The sequence below is a fragment of the Sapajus apella genome, unplaced genomic scaffold, assembly GCF_009761245.1.
Source record: "Sapajus apella isolate SASKATOON/1434 unplaced genomic scaffold, GSC_monkey_1.0 scaffold62, whole genome shotgun sequence".
NCBI classification, from domain to species: Eukaryota; Metazoa; Chordata; class Mammalia; order Primates; family Cebidae; genus Sapajus; species Sapajus apella.
The window spans coordinates 13,296,990-13,317,800 of record NW_022437002.1 but is presented as its reverse complement, the minus strand read 5'-3'; the positions used below and the strand labels follow the sequence as shown (position 1 = coordinate 13,317,800).

The 20,811-nt window shown below is 49.3% G+C and overlaps 1 pseudogene; it reads right to left on the bottom strand.

The window, feature by feature from the left end:
* Nucleotides 1-16,256: 16,256 nt before the first annotated feature.
* LOC116529626 lies at nt 16,257-17,168 on the bottom strand (annotated as a pseudogene).
* Between the last annotated feature and the right edge of the window lie 3,643 nt (nt 17,169-20,811).

Here is a 20,811-nt window from a genome sequence, read left to right as displayed (position 1 = left end):
CACCTCGGGATGGGCGGGGGACGGAGAGGGGGCGGGCCCGGCGCGGGAGGGGGCGGGGCGTTTCGCCTGCGGCCGCGAAACCCTCGACCAGCCCAGATGCCCCGCCCGCGGGCTGGGAGACTGGACGCGGAGCTCGCAGCTCTGGGCGACCCAGCCGCAGCCCCTGCAAGCAACAGCGCCGCCTACGGAGCAGGGGCGGAGCGGCGGGCGCGACCCCGCCCCCTGCTCGGCGCGGAGGGGGTCTAGGGGGCGGGGCCCCAGCGTTCCAATTGGTCCGTGGCTGGACTGTCCCGCCCATGGGCTCGACAGGCTCCCTCCCAGAAGCGCGTCACCGGTTATTGTTACAACCTGGGGTTTCCCGGGGCAACGGGGTGGGCGGGGCTCAGGGCACTGGCCCCGCCTTCTACTCGGGAGAGGAATGCCCGCCCTCTGTTTCTAGACCCCCCTGACGTTCCCAAGTCACCGTTCCAGGAACCTGAGAGGGAAAATGATCGAACTCTCTACTCTTTGTGCCCTGGACTGGGCTGGGGAAAAAGAATGGGTCAAGAATACCTGGTTTCCTAGGCCAGGCTTTGCCACAATTCTCGCTCCTCCATCCGCAAACGTGTTCTTCATGGTGCCTGTGGGCATAGTTTGAGAGCTCCAGTTCTCAAAGTTTAACGCGGAGCGGAATCATCCCCTACAGCTTGTTAACATTACTGGACTCCAGCTCCAGATTTTCCGATTCGGCAGGTCTGTATTGGGGCCCCAGACTTTGCATTTCTAACCAGCTCCCGGGTGATGCATGAGGGACCGCACTTGCAAACCACTGTTGTAGAGTCTGCAGGAGATCCTCACCGCGGCTGTTGGAACAAGCACTTGTCTTAAGTTCATAGCGTTTGGAGGGAAGCTTCTCATTCAGTTCCTGGATATTTATTGACCTCTGGCACACCAGGCACTGTCCAGGGCTCTACCGTGAGAGCAGCAACTGAAACAAATGAGGTCCCCTACTGCATAGACTCGTCAGGAGTCAGATGCTAATCAGATCATCACATAAGCTCAGAAGGGCGAAGCTAGCTGAGAGATTGGGCAGTCCATGGCTTCATCCTACAGGCTGCTGAGCTAGGTTTCCTGTCACCACTGCACCTGCTGGCTTTTGCTTAGGGTATTTATGCCCTCTGCCTAGGACACCATTTTCCCTCCGCAAGGCCCTCATCAGAGATTCTCCCACTATTCAAAGCTCAGTGCAAATGTCAACTTAACCCTGACACCTTCTCTGGCCCCCAACTCCCAACACTTGTCTCTGTTCTCTGCTTGCCCAGACCGCTTGTTGAGCTGCCAGCAACACCTCGTCCCCTTTTAGCACAATATTCCTATTTTGCCAATCAAGAAACTGAGCCCTAGGATGGGCAGGTGACTTGCCCAGGTGGCATGGCCAGGACTGGAATCTCAAGATCCTGACTTCTTCACCAGCCAGTTCCTTGCTCCTGGGGAGCCTGGAGATGCAAAGATCTCTGGGCAGTGGGAGGGCTGAGCCCAGGCCATGGGAGATGGCCTCCTTTCTCAAAAATTTCTTCCTTCCAGTTTAGACCTTTAGGAGCAGGGCCAAGGGTGAGGGTTGGGGTGGGGCTGGAGGACCCCCTCCTCATCCCCCAGGGTGGGAGCAGGCCTTGCTTGCAGATGCCTGGTGTGGCATCTGCTTGAGTCACATCCCAAGGCAAGGGTAGGCATGGGTAGGCTGGCTGACAACCCCCCCATGCATACACATACACACGCCCTGCAGGTGGTTCTGTTTAGAGTCACAAGGAGCCTGAAATCATTGCTGAATCCCCCTCCACCACCACATCTCTCATATGCCCTCCATTCCTGGGGAGTTCTCACTGGGGGCTGCCCCCTAAGGGACCCTGGAGACTGAGCAAGCCTCTTGCCGGTCTCCAGCCCTGGCCCAGCTCTGAGCTGTGATACAGAGGCCTACTGAAAGCCATACCAGTGCTGGGAGGATCTTTAGCTGGGGGCCCTGGCACACGCTGCCACCATGGGTCTGGGAAGCCAGGTTGGCAGGGATGCACTAGAGGCTGACTCAGGCTCTGCTCAGGCCCCTGCCCTGCCCAGTGTCCACAGCTGGTGCCTGGACTCTCCTCTGAGGCCCATGTCTGGTACTACACACACACACACACACACACACACACACACACACACACGCATTCAAACTCATACCCAATGGTGCATTCTCACATGCTTCTTCACTCACAACTTGGCCCCTGCTCACACATTCATTATGAGGCAGTATAACATAGTGATTAAGAGCACGGGCAAGTTACATAACTGCTCAAAGCCGCTCTTTCCTACTCTACAAATGACTATCATAATAGCGATACTTTCACAGGATATTTGAAAAATTAAATACGTTTATGAATGTGAGCACCAGGCTCAGAATAAGCACACAGTAAATGCTAGCTGTTTTTATTGCTACTGTTGTGTGTATGTATCTCCCCTTCCTACTTTGCCCAGCTCATGCAGTCCCACCTGCTCTTACCTTGCACACACTCACAGCTGTTCACACACATGGGCTCACTCACAAGCACACTCACCACGTGCCTCACACGTGTGTCCCAATTACACAGACCTATGGTTTCTACCTACAGTTCCCTTGACCACCAGTTCTTGCCCTTCCCTCCTCCCCCAGGTTGGCTTTCAAGCTCCCATCCACCCTCCCTTCCACGCCCACATTCATTCCTGATTACATACAAGCCCCCACTTGCTTCCCCTTTCATTCCTCCTTTTTCCTTTTTCCACACGCAGCCACGTTTTCTTCACTCGCACTTCCCTGGACCCTGGAACATGCTCGCATTCCAGTGCACACACATGTGCTTGCCCACAGGCAGATGGATGTGCACGTTGCCCACTCAGCTCATGCTTGGATCACAAAACTTGTACACATACACTCAGACAATCCCAGCGCATGCCTCAATACCTCAGCTGGCTCACCCACTCCCAGTGAGGAGCACACACCACCCAATTCTCCCAGTGCACACTGCCATCGGCAGACATCCCCCCACCTGGGGCTATAGTGGCACTCCCCTGGCCCTCGAGAAACTGACTGTCTCCTCCCTGTCGCTTCCCCTCCTCCAGTCTCAGCTCCCAGCCCCTCCCAGCGCTCAGAATAGCCCCTGCCACCACTGCTGCTGCCACCGCTAAGCCGTCAGGGCCCGCCAGAGCCCGCTTCCCAGTGCTCCATGCCAGTTCTCCCAGCTCACTCAGGGCAAGTGAGGACAGGAGGATGAGCTTCTCTGAGGCCTGATGGGCATAGCTGTGCTGCATCCCCAACAGCCCCTTCCAGAGCCCACCTGGAAGTCAGCCCACCTGGGATTGGCTGCTGCCACTTGCTCAGGTTTCGCCTGTGTCCGCTGGTCCTCATAAGCCCGGCAGAAAGCAGAGAGGGCTGCCTCTCGGAGAAACCCAGGGCTGGGGAGGAGGAGGTTTGCTCAAGGAAGTGCAGTAAGCTGGGAGCAGAGCCAGACCAGAGTCAACCCAATCATTCCTAGCCCATCACTCCGGGGCTTGAGAAGACCCTCCCCCAAACCACATGGTTATCAAGAACCCCCACCCTGCCAGTACTGAGTAGAGCCTGGTTGACATTTAATGCCACCGTTGCCAGGAAAAAAACATAGCACAGGGGTGAGGTCTGGGGACACCGCTGGAGGGGAGGGGAAGGGGTTGGTGACCAGAGGAAGCCTCCAGGGGCAAAGAGGGGGAGTGTCTACAGAAGCCAGAGGGGATATCAGGACAGCTGGGAGCGCCTCCAGGACAGGCTCAGGCCTGGCCCCTGCAGAGACAGTGTCAGGGAGTGGGTGGGGCTGAGCTGAGGAGGCAAGGCTGAGGGGACAGTGCAGCAATGCAGGCCCCCATGAGAAGGCCCAAGGCCCCTCCGCAGCCTGCACAGACCACAGACCAGGCCTGGGCGGAGAGTTCTGCTGGCTTTGGGCAGGCAGCTTACAGCAGCGACTGCTGGGTGCCTGAGAACATGGAGCCCAGGCCCCAAGGACCTTGCACCTTCCTTGTCCGGAGAGCTATACCACCACTGCAGGGTAGAGAATTAATGCCAAAGTGAGCTCCTCTTACAGGCCAAGCCCATTCTGCATCCCATCCCATTCAATCCTGTATTCTTAACCCCATAAGTTTCCCTAAGCACTTACTAAGTGCTGGCCCCTGTGGAGCACCTGACAGGCATTACCCAAAAGAATCAGACTCCTAGGAGCAAGAACTGGGCCCATCCAGTTCACTGCTGTGTCTCTGGGGCCTAGAACAAGGGTGACACAGAGGAGACCTTCTGTATATTTGTTGAATGAAGGAATGAGCTCCTTTCTTCTCATAACCACCTGAGAAGCAGATACTATTATTCTCATTTTCTGGATGAGGAAAGTGAGGCTGAGAGAAGGGAAGTGAGTAACTTACTTCCCTGGAACTCAAACTAGAGTCTGGATTTGCCCCTGGCATAGCACCAAGGGGCAGGGAAAAAATGAGCTTAGGGGCAAATGACTTTCCTTTTCTAAGTCTCAGTTTCCTCATCTGTGAAATGGAAATGGCTGTACTTATATCAAGATCCCATATGTGAGATGCCAAGCAGAAAGCCCTGCGAAGAGCAAATGTCAAACATCACATTCCCTTTGTCCTGCTCTGCCTTGAGTTTGTCCCGATAGTCTAAATTTCGGATCCAGACTTCGCCTGGGATCCACGACGCCTATACGTCACCCGCCTTCTGTACCATGGGAAGGAGGTATATTAATTTGCTATGACTGCTATAATAAGGTACCACAAACTGTGGGCTTAAAACAATAGGAATTTATTGTCTCACAGTTCTGGAAGCTAGCAGTCTGAAATCAAGGTGTTGGCAGGACCACACTGTCTCTGAAGGCTCTAGGGAAGAATCCGTCCTTGCGTCTTCTAGCTTCGGGAGGTTGCCGGCAATCAATCCCACACGTTCCTTGTTTTGTAGACACATCGCTGGAGTCTCTGCCTCTGTCTCATGGTGTTCTTCCCTGCCTGGGTCTTCACATGGCAATCTCCTGTCCGTCTCTGTGTCTTTCCTCTTCTTATAATGACACCCGCCATACTGGATTTAGGGCCCATTCCATTCTAGAATGACTTTGTTGTAACTTAGCTAATTACACCTGCAAAGACTTTATTTTCAAACAAGGCCATATTCTGAGGTTCCTGGAAAGGTATAAATTTTGGAGGGCCATTATGGAACCCAGTGCGAGAGGTGTAATAGAAAACATGTAGAATTTGGAGACAGGCAGGTCCAGATTTGAATTCTGCCTCCTTCACGAAGAAGCTGTTTGACTTGGACTTCTCTGAGTCTTGTTTGTTACCCTGTAAAGTGAGGACAACAACCCTGACCTCCCAAGGTTGCTGCAGGGAAAAGATAAATGATGCTTTGATGGTAGTGCCTGGCAGAATAAGACCTAGCATCTCACCATGGCCTCACTGCGTGCCAGGTCCTGCCCAAGTGTCCTTTCCTCTGGATTGCCCTGTCCCTGGGCCTCCAACAGTGCTGTGAAAACACTGGGCTGCTTTCTGCTGCTACTGGCCCTGCTCTTGGCTAAGTCACTTATCTCTGGAGCTCTGTTTCCTAATCAGTCAAATGGGTGGAGGGCCTAGGCAGATACTCTCGAAGATTCCATCTGAGGGTGATGTTCACAGAGTCTTGAGACCTCCTTGCAAAATACTAGTTTGGAACACTAATGACACAACCATCACTGTAAGAAGTCACTGGAAAGGGGGTGAGGTTTCTAGGGGACAGCTGCCCCTCCCAGCTTCCCTGCTCTCACCAGGTCCTCCCAATCCCCATCAGGCCATGGAGGCAGTGGACTTTCCCAAGTCAGTGAGCCTCCGCCTGTAAGGACCCCCCAGACTTGCTGCTTCTCCCCTTGGCGGCCATAGCCCCAGCACTGGTAGGTGGCTATGGACGGAGGTAGATAGTACCAGCTCCATTAAGGACCTGCTGTGTGGCCATGGAATGGTTACTTACCTCAGTTTCTGCATCTGCAAAATGAAGATCACATCTGTCCCACTCCCCCAGAGTAGGTACAAGAATGAAAGGATATAAAGGGGTAGGGAAGGAGCTACGTGGCCTCTGAAGAATTGTAAAGAATTTCTCTCTCTGGCTGACAGCTTGGCCTTTCCCTTTATTCTCTGTATGCATGGCCAGCATCACCACCTCCTCAGCTTGACTATTGGTCTCAGGACCCCACAGCACAGAGAACTCTGGGAGAGAGGTTGCAACCTCCTGGCAAATTAAGATAATTAGAAAACCATCCCTGCAGAAGTGGCTGGTGGAGGGAGGGAGGGAGGAAAGGACTGTGTGCCAGGCACTGTGTTGTGTGCTCCTTCTTATTCAATCCTGAAAGCCACACTCTGGAGTAGCCAGAACTATTCCCATTGCAGGTGGAGAAACTGAGGCAGCACTCCTGAGGAAACATCACAGTGCTATTGTGACAATGATAATAATAATGACTGCTATGGTCTAAATGTTTAAGTCCCCCCAAAATTAATATGTTAAAATCCTCACCCGCTAGGTGATGGTATTAGAAGGTGTGGCCTTTGGGTGGTAATTAAGTCATGAGGCTGGAGCCCTCATGAATGGGATTTGTGCCCTTATGAAGAGGCCCTAGAGGGACCCCCTGCCCCTTCTGCCACGTGAGGTTGGGGCAAAAAGGTAAAGTCTGTGAACTAGAATACAGGCCCTCACCAGACACTGAATCTGCCGGTGCCTGGATCTTGGACTTCCCAGACTCCAGAATGGTGAGAAACACATTTCTGTTGTTTGTAAGCTACCCAGTTACAGCAGCCCAAGTGACTAAGACAATGACAAAGAAAACAATGTATCAAAGCACTTACTAAGTGCACTCTTTATGCTAAGTGAGTCCCTGGTTCTCTATTGATCCTTAATTAACCCTAGAGCCTGGGATTATTTTAGAAGGGACAGCAGAGGCTCAGAGAAGTGAAATAAATTTCTCCAGGTCACAGAGCCAGAATCCAAGCCCAGATTTTCCAGCCCTGAAGCCAATGCTTTCACAGCTGCAGCTGCATTCTCTCACCTGGTTGCTGCCTACACAGGTGGGTGATGCCACATAAGTGGGGCACAGACTTCCTAGACCAAATGGGGCTGACAGGGTAGCAGGGATGGCTCATCCCCTCTTCTCCCCTCTGTGTTTTGTGAAACATGTCTCAGCCCACACCCTTAACTTCTACTTTTAATTACTGCAATTGAATACCTGGGTTAGACTGAGTGAGGACAAGCCAAAAATGTGGTCCCCACCAATGCCGTCATCCTACCCTTTGTAAACTCTCATCAACCAGCTGATGGCCCCTTAGCTGGCCTGACAGCCCTGAAAACTGGTTCCAGCCTCAGGCTGCTTTGAAGTCACTTCTCTGCTGCTCCTCTGGGTGCTAGGCAAGCCTGAGCAGGACCCCACCACAATGACCACAACTCTTACCTGCTGGGCCCAGGCCAGCCACGTGTGCCGCCCACATTTTCCCTGCAGCTACCATTCAGAGGCCCCCTCACCCACTAGAAAGACCTAATGCTATGCATGCTTATCCTAAGCCTACCTGCCTAACATGCTTTTCCTGAACCTTCATGTTTATCTCCTGATCTCCTGGCCTCTGTCCCTTAACACAGAGAGTATAGGAATTGAGCCCAAAAGGCCAGGGTTAGAATCCTGGCTCTAGCTCAGTGACCTTGGGCATTTCATCTCCCTGAGCCTCAGTTCCTTAGCAGTAAGGCAGCATTGGCATTGGCACAGCAGCAAAGGACTATTGTAAGGATGATGATGATGATAATAATAATAATAATAATAATGACAGGCCGGGCGCAGTGGCTCACTCCTGTAATCCCAGCACTTTGGGAGGCTAAGATGGGTGGATCACTGGAGGTCAGGAGTTCGAGACCAGCCTCACCAAGATGGTGAAACCCTGTCTCTACTAAAAATACAAAAATTAGCCGAGCTGGGTGGTGGGCACCTGTAATCCTAGCTACTCGGGAGGATGAGGCAGGAGAACTTCTTGAACCTGGGAGGCAGAGGTTGCAGTGAGCTGAGATCATGCCACTGCACTGCAGCTTGGATGAAGGAGTGAGACTCTGTCTCCAAAAAAAAAAAAGACAATAAAAAATAACAAGAATATTTCTCAAGAACGTATTAAGTACAGCCTCTGTGCTAAGTGATTCCATGGCTCTCATTTGATCCTTAATCAATCAGAAGAGGTTGCCATTATTTTACTGTCATCCCCATTTTACAGATGCAAAGAGGGAAACAGAAGTTCCTGGCATATAGTAGGCACTTGACAAGTGCTAGTTCTTTCTATGGCTTTTGGTTTTTCAACCATCTAAATTCATAAATTAAACCAACCATTCTCAAGCTGAGCCAGAGTACACAGCAGTTTCTCCTACCTGTGGCATCTGTAGGTGTCTGGCTTGCTCAGTGACTGTAGCTTGGCAAACAGATCACCCAGGCTGGCTTCTTGTTCTGAGATATCTCATCCAAATATCTCATCCATCCAAACTCATAAAGAGGCTATGCTGGGGTCAGGAGATGCGGGCCCCTGGCCCAACTCGACCAATGTTTTACTTAACTCCTCTGAGCCTCAATTTCTTCTGTTTATGTTGCAGAGAAGAGTAGAAGGAGTGGCACATAATAGGTGCTGCTAAACTTTTGGCTCCACAGCCTCTCCATACACCTCAGTCATTTGAATCAGATATAATTAAAGACCAGTTCAAAACACTGACCAGCCAAACACACAAGGGAGCCATAAACACGGCAAACAAATCAATGGAGAAGGGGTGGGTGAGCAAGAGCTCTCCTGGTGTCACTGGATGGGCCCTCTGTCCCCACATTGCAGTGTGTGCAGCTATGCTACCTTCTTGCCTGCTGGGAAGCACAGAGCTAAATCTTGTATTCAACCACAGTAACTATTCTAAGTGTAGATTTGTATTTCTTTCTCTCTTCCTGTAGTATTATAAAACTCTTACTTCTTTTTCTTACTTAATGGTTGTATTGTTATTGTATGTGTTATTTTATAAAAATCAGAATCTACCCAAGTCCCTTTTTTTGGAAGTAGAGGCATAAATGATGAGGGAGGAAAAGTAGCGCAGATATAGGAAGTCAATCCACATGTAGGGTGAGGCAGAACTCAGGCAGCTTCCTCACATCCCTGATAAATGCCTTTGAAAGTCAGCTATGTGTCACCTCTTCTAAGAAGCCTCCCTGGATCACAGAGCCAATGGTAGATAGATTAGATAGATAGACTGATGGATGAGTAGGTGGGTGGGTGGGTTGGTAGATAGATAGATAGATAGATAGATAGAGAGATAGATAGAGAGAGAGATAGAGAGATAGACAATGAGGAAATTGGCTCACATAATTATGGAGGCTGAAAAGTTCTGGAGGCTGAGAAGTTCCACAGTCTGCTCTTGCAAGCTGGAGAGCCAGGAGAGCTAGTGATGTTGTTTCCAGCCCAACCCCAAATGTCTGAGAACCAGGGGAACTGCTGGTATAAATGCCGGTCCAAGGGCAGGAGAAGACCAATATCCCAGCTCAAGCAGGCAGGTGGGAAGGACACAAATCCTCTCCTCCTCTCCTCTTTGTTCTAATCAGGCCTTTAACTGTTTGGATGATGCCCACCTGCATTGGGAAGCTCAATGTACTTTACTGAGTCCACTAACTCAGGCTAATCTCATCTGGAAACACCCTCACAGACATCACAGATGCACCCAGAAATAACATATCATCTGGGTATCCCTTGGCCCAGTCAAGCTAACATATACAAGAAACCATCACAAATGTATCAGTCATTCCTCCTATGTTCCTGGTGCATGCTTCTCGTTCTCACTCTGCTGTAATTATATGTTTCCATACCTGTGTATAGTCTGTGAGTTTCTCTAGCACAGGGTCTTTGCCTCACTCATTTCTCTGTCAAGTCCAGTGCAGGACCTGAATGGGAGATGGGAGAGAATAGAGAAAGGGAATATAAGAGGCTTCACAGAGGTGAAACATTTGAGCTGGGTCTTCCAATAATTTCCTGAGCACCTATTATGTGTTGGGCATGAGATACCCAAGAATAAGAATGCCATGTCTATTAAAAAATGTATCTAGGCCAGGCACGGTGGCTCACACCTGTAATTCTGCACTTTGGGAAGCTGAGGCAGGTGGATCGCTTGAGCTTAAGAGTTTGAGACCAGCCTAGGCAACATGGCAAAACTCAGTCTCTACAAATGATACAAAAATTAGCCAGGTGTGGTGGTGCATACCTGTGGTCCCAGCTACTTGGAAGGCTGAAGTGGGAGGATCCTTTGGGCCTAGGAGGTTGAGGATGCAGTCAGCCATGATCATGCCGCTGCACTCCATGCTGGGCAACAGAGTGAGACCCTGTCTCCAAAAAAAAAAAGAGCCTCTTGTAGTAACAGGCACATGATAGGAACTCAAGAAGTGACAGCCATAGTTGTAATAGAAAAACACTGAAGGTCATCTAAAGGAGATTGTGCTATTGGCACAATTACACAGAGAAAAACTACGTAGCACTGAAAAGTAGTAAGGTAGACTTCTATGGACTGATACAGAAAGATGGTTCAAAAACAACACTGAGGAAGAAAGGAAGTGACAGAAAAGTCACAGTGCCTATTACATGCCAGGCACCATGTGTCATGTGATTACCTGTCTGTAAATACTACACATTTGCATTATATTCATATGTATGTGTGCACATATATAGACATTTCTGGAAGGATTCCCCAAATCTGTTAAGAGTAGTTCCAATCAAGAGTGATATTGGGGATTGGGGAAATCCTCCCCCTTTACCTTATGTAGCTTTATATTGTTGAATATTCTTATAATAAATTTGAAAATAGTGAAGGGAAAAAGGAGAGTTGCTAGAAGGTGTGTTCTTGGGTGAATAATGAATGAATGAGTGCCCCAACAACAGCCTCGCTGAAAAGCCCAGTGACTTGGTAAAGTGTGTGGTCCAGCAGCCTGGCCTGGTGACTTCCACCACCCCAGGAAAGGCCTGATGAGTGCAAGGAACAAGAAGACAAGGAGTCTGACAGGGAGGTTTATGGAGAAGGTCTCAGGGTCCCACAGAAATCAGAGGTAGGGAAATTGGCCTCTCCTGAGAAGGGATGTGACTTAGGAGCCCTGTGGAACCACAGGAGTGGCCAGAGCTGCCTGAAGGTCAGCCCTGTACTCAGGAGGCTGGTCCTCAGCCAGAGCTGGGCCCTGTTCTCTCTGTGGACTTTGATGGAGTCACCAGGACAGGACCCAAAAGAGGGAGCTTTGGACATCACCAAGCCATTGCCCCTCCTCCCAGTGTGGGGAGGGGGTCAGGCACATGGGCAGGGGCAGAATTCAGGAATTGTGATTTGGAATAGCAGAGTTCCCAGGCTTCTGCATGGCCCTCCAGCAGAGGGCCTGGTGAGTAGGGAGAACACGAGTCTTAGAGAGAGACATAGGTGGTTCTGAAGCTTGACACCCACCCTATGAGACCATAGGGCCTCAACTGCCTTTCCAAGAAAATGGAAGCAATGATGCCTTTCTTGAGGGTAATTGTGAGAGTTGGATAAGGTACAATGTGGCCAAAGGAAGACCCTAACCAAGATAGGATGTAATCCATGGTGTTAAGATGGGCATGAGGGGTGTCTTTAGGAGGGTGAGAATTCATGGACAGGGACAGGGTTGCTGGGGCCCTGGACTCTGGTCTTTAGGGCTCATGCATAATATACTCAGAGAATGAAATCTACACTCAGCCCCAACGAGAAAAAATGGAAGAGTGTGGCAGTTAAGAACTTGGTCTGTAATCGCAGCACTTTGGGAGGCTGAGGCAGGCAGATCACCTGAGGTCGGGAGTTCAAGACCAGCCTGATCAACATAGAGAAACCCCATCTCTACCAATAATACAAAATTAGCCAGGCGTGGTGGCGCACACCTGTAATCCAAGCTACTTGGGAGGCTGAGGCAGGAGAAGTGCTTGAACCTGGGAGGCGGAGGTTGCGGTGAGCCGAGATTGTGCCATTGCACTCCAGCCTGAGCAACAAGAGTGAAACTCCATCTCAAAACAAAACAAAAAAAAAAAGAACTTGGTCTGGAGTCATTCTACAATGCAAATTTCATTCCGTTACTTCTAATCATATTGACCTCTCCAGGCCTGAGATCCTTCATCATAAAAATGGGGAGAATAGTAGTTTCTACCTTGAAGGCTTGTTAGGATTAAATGAATAAATGCTTGTAAATTACCTAGTACAGTGCCTGATACTATTAGGGGTTATAAATCAAAGAGGTTCAAATATTTTCCATCTGAGAGAAAAGGACCCAGATTTCCCAGTGGACCTCAGGCTGTGGCTTGGAGAAGAGACTGTCAGAAGGAGGAGGTGTGTGGCTTTGGCAACCACAGTGTGGAGTGGTGAAGAGGGCAAAGGCCTAAAAGTCAGACAGATCCAAACCAAATAACAGCATCTCCACTTTCCAGCTGTACTTCTCTAAGCCTCAGTTTCCCTAACTAAAAAAGTCGATTTTTGTGCCTGTTCCTGCTCTACCAGATATATTAAAGTAAAACTGCAGGCTGGGCACAGTGCCTCATGCCTGTAATCCCAGTGCTTTTGGAGGCCAAGGCAGGTGGATCGCTTGAGCTCAGGAGTTTCAGACCAGCCTGGGCAACATAGCAAAACCCTATCTCTACAAAAATTAACTGAGCATGGCGCCACACACCTGTGGTCCCAGCTACTCAGGGGGCTGAGGTGGGAGGATCACCTGAGCCCAGAAGGTCGAGGCTGCAGTGAGCCATGATTGTGCCACTGCACTTCAACCTGGGCAACACAGTGAGAATATGTTTCAATAAAAACTTAAAAAATAATAAAGTAAAACTCCAGATACCACATCACCCAAGGTTCCCTCCTTCATCTTTATTTGCCATAGCTCCTCATTTCTGACCACAGTCTCGTGAGAGGACTGAGCACTGGTCTTGGAGTCTCAAAGACTTGCCTTCCAATCCCAGGGCATTCCCTGTCACCTGTGTGATTTTGAAGAAATCTCTGCACTTGACAGACTCCCCATTTCCATGCCTGGGATAACAGAGGAGAATTCCTCTTTCTTCACAGAAGTGGTAGGAGTGACAAGTGAGGTACTATGTATGAATGTGCCTTGCCCAGTGTCTGCAGAACACTCAGGGTAAATGTTCATTGTGACTTTTTATTCACAAGCCCTTTTTTGGAGGGGGATACCTACATTTTACAGTCAATTTAAGAGCAACTTAGCTTTACTCTCCCTGACCAAATGAACACCCTAAAGCTTAATGTGGAAAGAATACATACTCTGAGCCTGACAGGCCTGGTTTAGATCCTAGCTCTAACTCTGTGTTCTTGACCAAGTCACTTTGCTTCTCTGAGCCCTAATTTTCTTAGCTATAAGGTGTCATTGATAATATCTACTTTGGCTGGGCACGGTGGCTCACGCCTATAATCCCAGCACTTTGGAAGGCTGAGGTGAGTGGATCACTTGAGGTCAGGAGTTCAAGACCAGCCTGGCCAACATGGTGAAACTCCATCTCTACAAAGAATACATAAATTAACCAGGTGTGGTGGTGTGCGCCTATAATCCCTGCTACTCAGGAGCTTGAGGCAGAATTGCTTGAACCTGGGAGGCGGAGGTTGCAGTGAGCTGAGATTGCGCCACTGCACTCCAGCCTGGGTGACAAAGAGAAACTCTGTCTCAAAAAAAATAACAAAAAACAAAAAAACTGCTTCACAGGATTGTCATGAGGATGATAATGACAATAGTGGTAATAATAACAGGGGAGGGGCTGAGAACTGGCCTCAAGACCACCATGGGTGACCAACCAGACACCTGGGCAGGTAGAAGGGTTTTTATTTAGCAGATCTTCACCTGAAAAAACACCTTGAAACCTATTCATCAGGAAGAATAGCTAATGCAGGCTGGGTTAATACCTAGACAGGTGCAGCAGACCACCATGCCACACGTTTACCTGTGTAACAAAACTGTACATCCTGCACATGTACCCGAGCTGGCCTGAGGGTGCTACTTGAGGGAGGAGTGGCAGTGAGGAAGGGCAAGCTTAGGGGGTACAGCCTAAAATTGGGTCCCCGTGTAACTCTCTCCACATTGTCTGTCTTCACAGACAGCAGCTGCCTCCTGAGGCAGGGTCTCAGTTCAGCTAGGAAAGGTCTTTGGATGAGATATCTCAGAACAAGGAGCCAGCCTTGCTGATCCATTTGCCAAGCTAGAGTCACTAAGCAAGCTGGACACCTAGATATGTCCCAGGTAGGAACAGCTGCTATGTATGGTTGGTGGGAATGTAAATTAGTTCAACCATTGTGGAAGACAGTGTGGCAATTCCTCCAAGATCTAGGACCAGAAATACCAACTGACCAGCAATCCCATTATGGGAATAATAGCAATCATTCTATTACAAAGATACATGCACACATATGTTCATTGCATCACTGTTTACAACAGCAAAGACATACAATCAACCCAAATGCCCATCAGTGATAGACTGGATAAAGAAAATGTGGTACATTTATACCATGGAATACTATGCAATCATAAAAAGGAATGAGATCATGTGCTTGGCAGGGACATGGATGGAGCCAGAAGCCATTATCCTCAGCAAACTAATGCAGGAACAGAAAACCAAACACCACACGTTCTCACTTATAAGTGGGAGCTGAACAATGAGAACACATGAACACAGGGAGGGAAACAACACACACTGGGGCCTGTTGGGGGTGGGCTGGAGGGAGGGAGATCATCAGGAGGAATAGCTAATGCAGGCTGGGTTAATACCTAGTTAGGTGCAGCAGACCACCATGCCACACGTTTACCTGTGTAACAAACCTGCGCATACTGCACATGTACCCCAGAGCCAAAACTTAAAATAAAATTAAAAAAAACAGAACCTGGAAAAAAAGAGAGAATAGTTGATTTAATTTATGAATTTAGATAGTTGAAAAACCAAAGGCCATAGAAGGAACCAAACCAGTGCTTGTCAAGTGCCAGGAACTTCTGTTTCCCTCTTTTCATTTGTGAAATGGGGATGATAATCAGATAATGCCAACGTCTTCAGATTGATTAAGGATCAAGTGAGAACCGTGGAATCACTTAGCATGGAGGCTACATTGTATAAGCCCTTGAGAAATATTAGCCCATATTATTATAAGGTATGAGGCAGAGGGGAGGGGTGGTTACTGAGACAGAGATCACAAGAAGAGTGGATGCTTCAGAGGAAGATGTTGGATTCAGTTTGGGGGAACTGAGTTTATGTGCCAGCAGGTCAGCCAGGGAAGATGTCCATTTGTCAGGCAGTTGATATGGTGGTTGGTGGTCATGAGGCCACAGTCTGGAACTCTGGACAAAGGTCTGGACAGGAGATGTAAATTGAGAGTCCTTGGCACAGAGGTGGTGAAACCGTGGCTGGTGGGGGGTGAAGACCCCAGGGGTGATACTGGAGCAGAATATGAAAAGAACAGAGAGCCAAAGGGGGCTGCTGAAGAACACCTAGATGTTGGGGGAGCAGAGCCAGGGCACACTGAAAGCTTCTGGGAAGGAGCAACCAGTGAGTTCAGAAAGGGTGAACTCATGAGAACCAGGAGAAGAGAGTGGCTGAAAAAGAAGGCACTGGTAAATAGCACATATGTCATGGACCTTTACCAGGTCAAGAAATCAAAGGCCTAAACGCACGTGTAATAGTACATACCTTCTCCGGCCAGTGCAGGCCAAAAAGCGAGGCAGTGACTGCCCTGAGTGTATACTGCCAGCTCCCAGCCAAGCGAGGGCAAACTGTAAAGCTCACATAAGAACTGTGAGTCAGCCAGGGGCCTCCAAACGGAACCTGACGGCTCTTGAGAGGCAATGTGGCGGAGGAAAGGGTCTCAACCCCTCTGCATGAGACCATGAAACCCCCAGCAGGTCTCTAAACAGCTCTGAGACAGTTTCCTCATCTGCAAAAAGGAGATAATATCCAAACCTTATATCAGGGTTGTATAAGAATTGGATGACATCATAAGATACCCAGTATACAATGGGCACTCAAAGGTTAGTGCTCTCCAGCATTTTAATATAAAAATGTTGATCCCTCACGATGGCCCTGAATTACTAGGAAAAGGAGAGTAACTGACATTCAGGTCAATTGCCCTCCTTTTGGAAATACAGGGAAGGGTATAATGTACTTTAGAAAGATTCACGGTAGAAGTCATGTCTGTCTTATTTTCTTTCTTTTTTTTTTTTTTTTAACACATCTTATTTTATTCAGGTAGCAGTCTGATCACATGTGGTCCAACAATACTCAAATAATAAATCAAATATTACCAGATGTTAAAGATTGGTCTTCAAATATCATAGCCAATGATGCCATGCTTGCCTATGATCTCTCCTACATAAAACCACATCAAAGGCCAGGCACGGTGGCTCACGCCTGTAATCCCAGCACTTTGGGAGGCCGAGGCGGGTGGATCACGAGGTCAAGAGATCGAGACCATCCTGGTCAACATGGTGAAACCCCGTCTCTACTAAAAATACAAAAAATTAGCTGGGCATGGTGGCGCATGCCTGTAATCCCAGCTACTCAGGAGGTTGAGGCAGGAGAATTGCCTGAACCCAGGAGGTGGAGGTTGCGGTGAGCCCAGATCGCGCCATTGCACTCCAGCCTGGTCAACAAGAGCAAAACTCCGTCTCAAAAAAAAAAAAAAAAAAAAAAAAACCACATCAACACCTCAGTGGCCACCAAACCATTCAGCACAGCTTCCTTAACCATGAATTGTTTGAAGCTACCAGCCTGAGCACAATTGACTATTTCTTTCAGGCTCTGAATAGCTCTAGGGATCTCAGCAGGGGTAGGAGGAATCAGCTCGACCTTGGCATAGACCAAAATGTGGCCAGCTGAGGCTTTGAATAAGTCACAGCAGCATTCACCAGCGCCGGGGTCTTCTCCACAAGGTTACAGATAAATTGGGCCATGGTTCTGGGATGGAAAGTCCGTCACCCCGAACGGCTGGCTGAATGTCCTGTCTTATTTTCGAAGACGGTTGATCTTGGTGATGGGGTACCCCCGGCATGACCACCAAGCTCCCCTTCAGCACTGTGATTCAGTGGCTTTTCCTAGAAGGAAGTGGGCATCTGCATATTAGCTCCCTGCTCAGAAGTCATGGGGAGCTTTCCTTACTAGTCGAGAAAGACCCAGGTGGCTAGGGAATGAGAGGAAAGCCACACAGACCTCACAGAGGAGCCCCAGTGAGGGTTCAGTTTAGGAAAGTAAGGTTAAGTTGTTCTTAAAATGACTTGTAAAGATTCAGTCACAGTTAACATTTACCCCAAGTGCTGAGCGAGGCATGGTCACATATCACACAGTCTCAGTTGTCACTGCCACCAGCCTCAGGAGGAAAATGGAATTCTCCTCTATCTTACACATGGACACTGGGATTCTGTCAAGTGAAGTGATTTTCTCAAAGTCACACAGGTGGCTCTTGGACTGGAAGGAGTGTCTGTGGTCAGGAAGTAGAAGTCAGCTGGATTAGAGGAGTTGGGGAGGAAGCCAATGAGGGAGGAATCTGTGGGCAACGTGATTCCTGGGTTTCACTCCAATACATCCTAACAGAACAGTATCAGGTGCAGGGAGAGGCTGGGACCTGGCCTCACGACCACCAACCTGAAGGGACCACTCTACAAGTGACAGACCAGACACCTGGGCAGGCGGAGGCATTTCCATGTAGCAAGGGCCTGCCACCTGCAGACACGCATCAAAACTCTGCCATCACTGTCCTTAGTCTGTGACTTAGGGAAGAGTCACGACAAAGAAGAGAGAAGGGGAGAGAAAGAAGAGTCAAGGGTGCTTCCAGGCTTGCGTACTGTGTAAGTAGTGTGCCATTATCAGAGACAGGAAGCAGAAGAGAAGTAAGTTTGAAGAAGACATACTTTAGGGTTCCAGGTTTGAGGGCTGCATGGCTACAACTGAGCCCCACTGGTATCCATGGTGGCCAGGAGGGCAGAAGCAATCAACACACCAGCTGTGAGTACACAAGGCCCTGGAGGAAGTCTCAGGGTCAAGTGTGAATGAAGCAGAGAGAAGAAAACCTACAACATTGGACTTTCCAAGGAATATGTAACACAGCACACGGGGAGCACCCCAGGGAATTCCCAGCACCAAGCAGGTGCTGCTCTCTTCTTCTCACCTCGTGCTTGTCAGATGAGGGTGCTAAGGCCTGGAAAGGAAGAGTGACATCACATAGATAGTGAACTAATGATGGAACCAAGACTGGGATCCTGACTGCCTACCACCCAGAGGCCCCAACTCTTAGGCACTTGATGACCCCTTCCTGCTGAAGCAGGATGATGTGTCAGCCACAACACCACAGCAGATCCGATCATGTTACCAAAGGTAGGGTCTGGACTGCACTGCCCAGCACTGTAGCCACAAGTTGCATGTGGTTCCTGAGCACTTGAAACATGGCTAGTCCAAATGAGATGTGTTGTTGAGTATAAAAACACACTGGATTTAAACATTTCATATGAAAAAAAGTTTCGGCCGGGCGCGGTGGCTCACGCCTGTAATCCCAGCACTTTGGGAGGCCGAGGCGGGTGGATCACGAGGTCAAGAGATCGAGACCATCCTGGTCAACATGGTGAAACCCCGTCTCTACTAAAAACTACAAAAAATTAGCTGGGCATGGTGGCGCGTGCCTGTAATCCCAGCTACTCAGGAGGCTGAGGCAGGAGAATTGCCTGAACCCAGGAGGTGGAGGTTGCGGTGAGCCGAGATCGCGCCATTGCACTCCAGCTTGGGTAACAAGAGCGAAACTCCGTCTCAAAAAAAAAAAAGAAAAAAAGTTTCAAGTATCTCGTTAATTATTTTTGATACTGATCACATGCTGAAATAATATTTTGACTACATTTGGTTAAATAAAAATATTTTTAAGTTAATGTTACCTATTTCTTTTTACTTTTTTAAAAAGATAGATGCTTATTTTTTATTTATTTATTTATTGAGATGGGATCTCACCCTGTTGCTCAGCCTGGAGTGCAGTGGCACAATCATAGCTCACTGTAGCCTTGAACAACTGGGCTCCAACAGTCCTCCCACCCCAGCCTCCCAAAGCACTGGAATTATAGGTGCATGCCACCATGCCCAGCTCCTTTTATTAAGGCAGCCACTAGGAATTTAAAATTACACATGTGGCCCACATTACATTATCACTGGATGCACAGGTCTTGATCTAGTAGGAGATGGGACTGCCCTATCCTGTTCAGAGGACTGAGTTGAATTCTAGACTGCAATTTCAGGAGGCACGTAGGCAAAGAGGAGTCGATTCAGAGCATGAGGAGGGTGGCAAAGGGACTTGGAATGAGGTCACAGCATTGCACAATTCCAAGGGCACCACTGATGGTATGGTCCAGTGAGCATCCAAGCTATCTCATGTAAGGGACAGTTGAAGAAACTGGACATGTTCCACCTGGACGGAAGACTTGGAGAGGAGATGTGATCACTGTCTTCAAATAGCAAAGGATGGTCACGGGATGCTGGGGGCAGATGGGTTCTGTGCGGCTTCAAAGAGGAGAGCTGAGTTTCAAGGGAGAGCTCCAGGGAGCAGACTTCCATGCTAGGGAAGGCCCAGGGCCCTCCAAAGCCGGGCTGTGCTTCCTTTTCTGGGGACACGGAGAGTGAATGGCACCTGGGGCCCTTTGGTGGATTTGCCTTGGGAGGGGTGAAGCACAGAAGAAAGAAATGTGTTAGATTATCAGCAGTGGAAAAGGGCCTCACATCTTGAGCCTCTGGGGTTTCAGCCTAATAATAACACTACAAAACTGCATATTGAGCATGTACTACATACCAGGGGACTTTACACATATTATTACTGTGTCTCTCACCTACCCGGAGGAAGTGGGTACTATTTCCCAATTATTAAGTGGATAAGGAAACTGAGGCTCAGAGAGAAGCAATGCTTTATCCCAGGTTACACAGCCAGGAAGAGCTGAGATTTGAACCCAGTCTGACTGATCTCAGGGCCCAAAGGCATGGGGTGGCCTCCTCAGGGAGCCTGGAGGGGCAAGGGCCAGCCAGAGCTCTGGGGAAGCTGAGTTGGTTCTTCATGGGAAGCCAGGGCCCCACTGGGCTCTCCAATTAGCAAGAGCAGAGAAATCAGAGGCAGCAACAAGCTCTGCTAATGAGCTGCCACATTAAACAATGAGTCACACTTCCATACGGTGCCGCTCCAGCCCTAACCCGGAACAAACAAGCTGTGAGAAACAGTTTACAAAACAGCGAGGTGTGACTGTCTCCCTGCTGCCGCCTGCCGCTGCTGCCACCACCACAGCACTGCAGCCACCACCGCGCCCACCGCCCATGGGCGGACGCACAGAGGTGCAAGGGGCAGGCCCAGGAGGGGGCTAAATAGCCGGCCCTGGCTTCTGAGCTCAGGAGGAGTCCCCTTCTTTGGAAGTGACCTGGGGACAGTCCCTGAGCTCCAGCTTCCACTGCACTCTAGCCATTTCCTGGGATGCAGGGGTTCTGTCATTTGGTCACTCTGTGACCTAGGGCAAATGACTTAATCTCTCAGGGTCTCAGTTTTCTTATTTGTATTGCAGGGATAATAATATCTAGTTCATTCTTTAATTGTGAAGGCTAAATGTTGTCATCACATAAACTGCCTACCACAGAGCCTGGCATTGAGAACTTATGCAGCAAGCCATTCACCCCTTCCTCCCCCTTGCATCCTTCCCTTCCCCTGTAGAGGGACTGCAGCTCCGAGGTAGTCTTGTAGAAATCCCCCGTTAATGG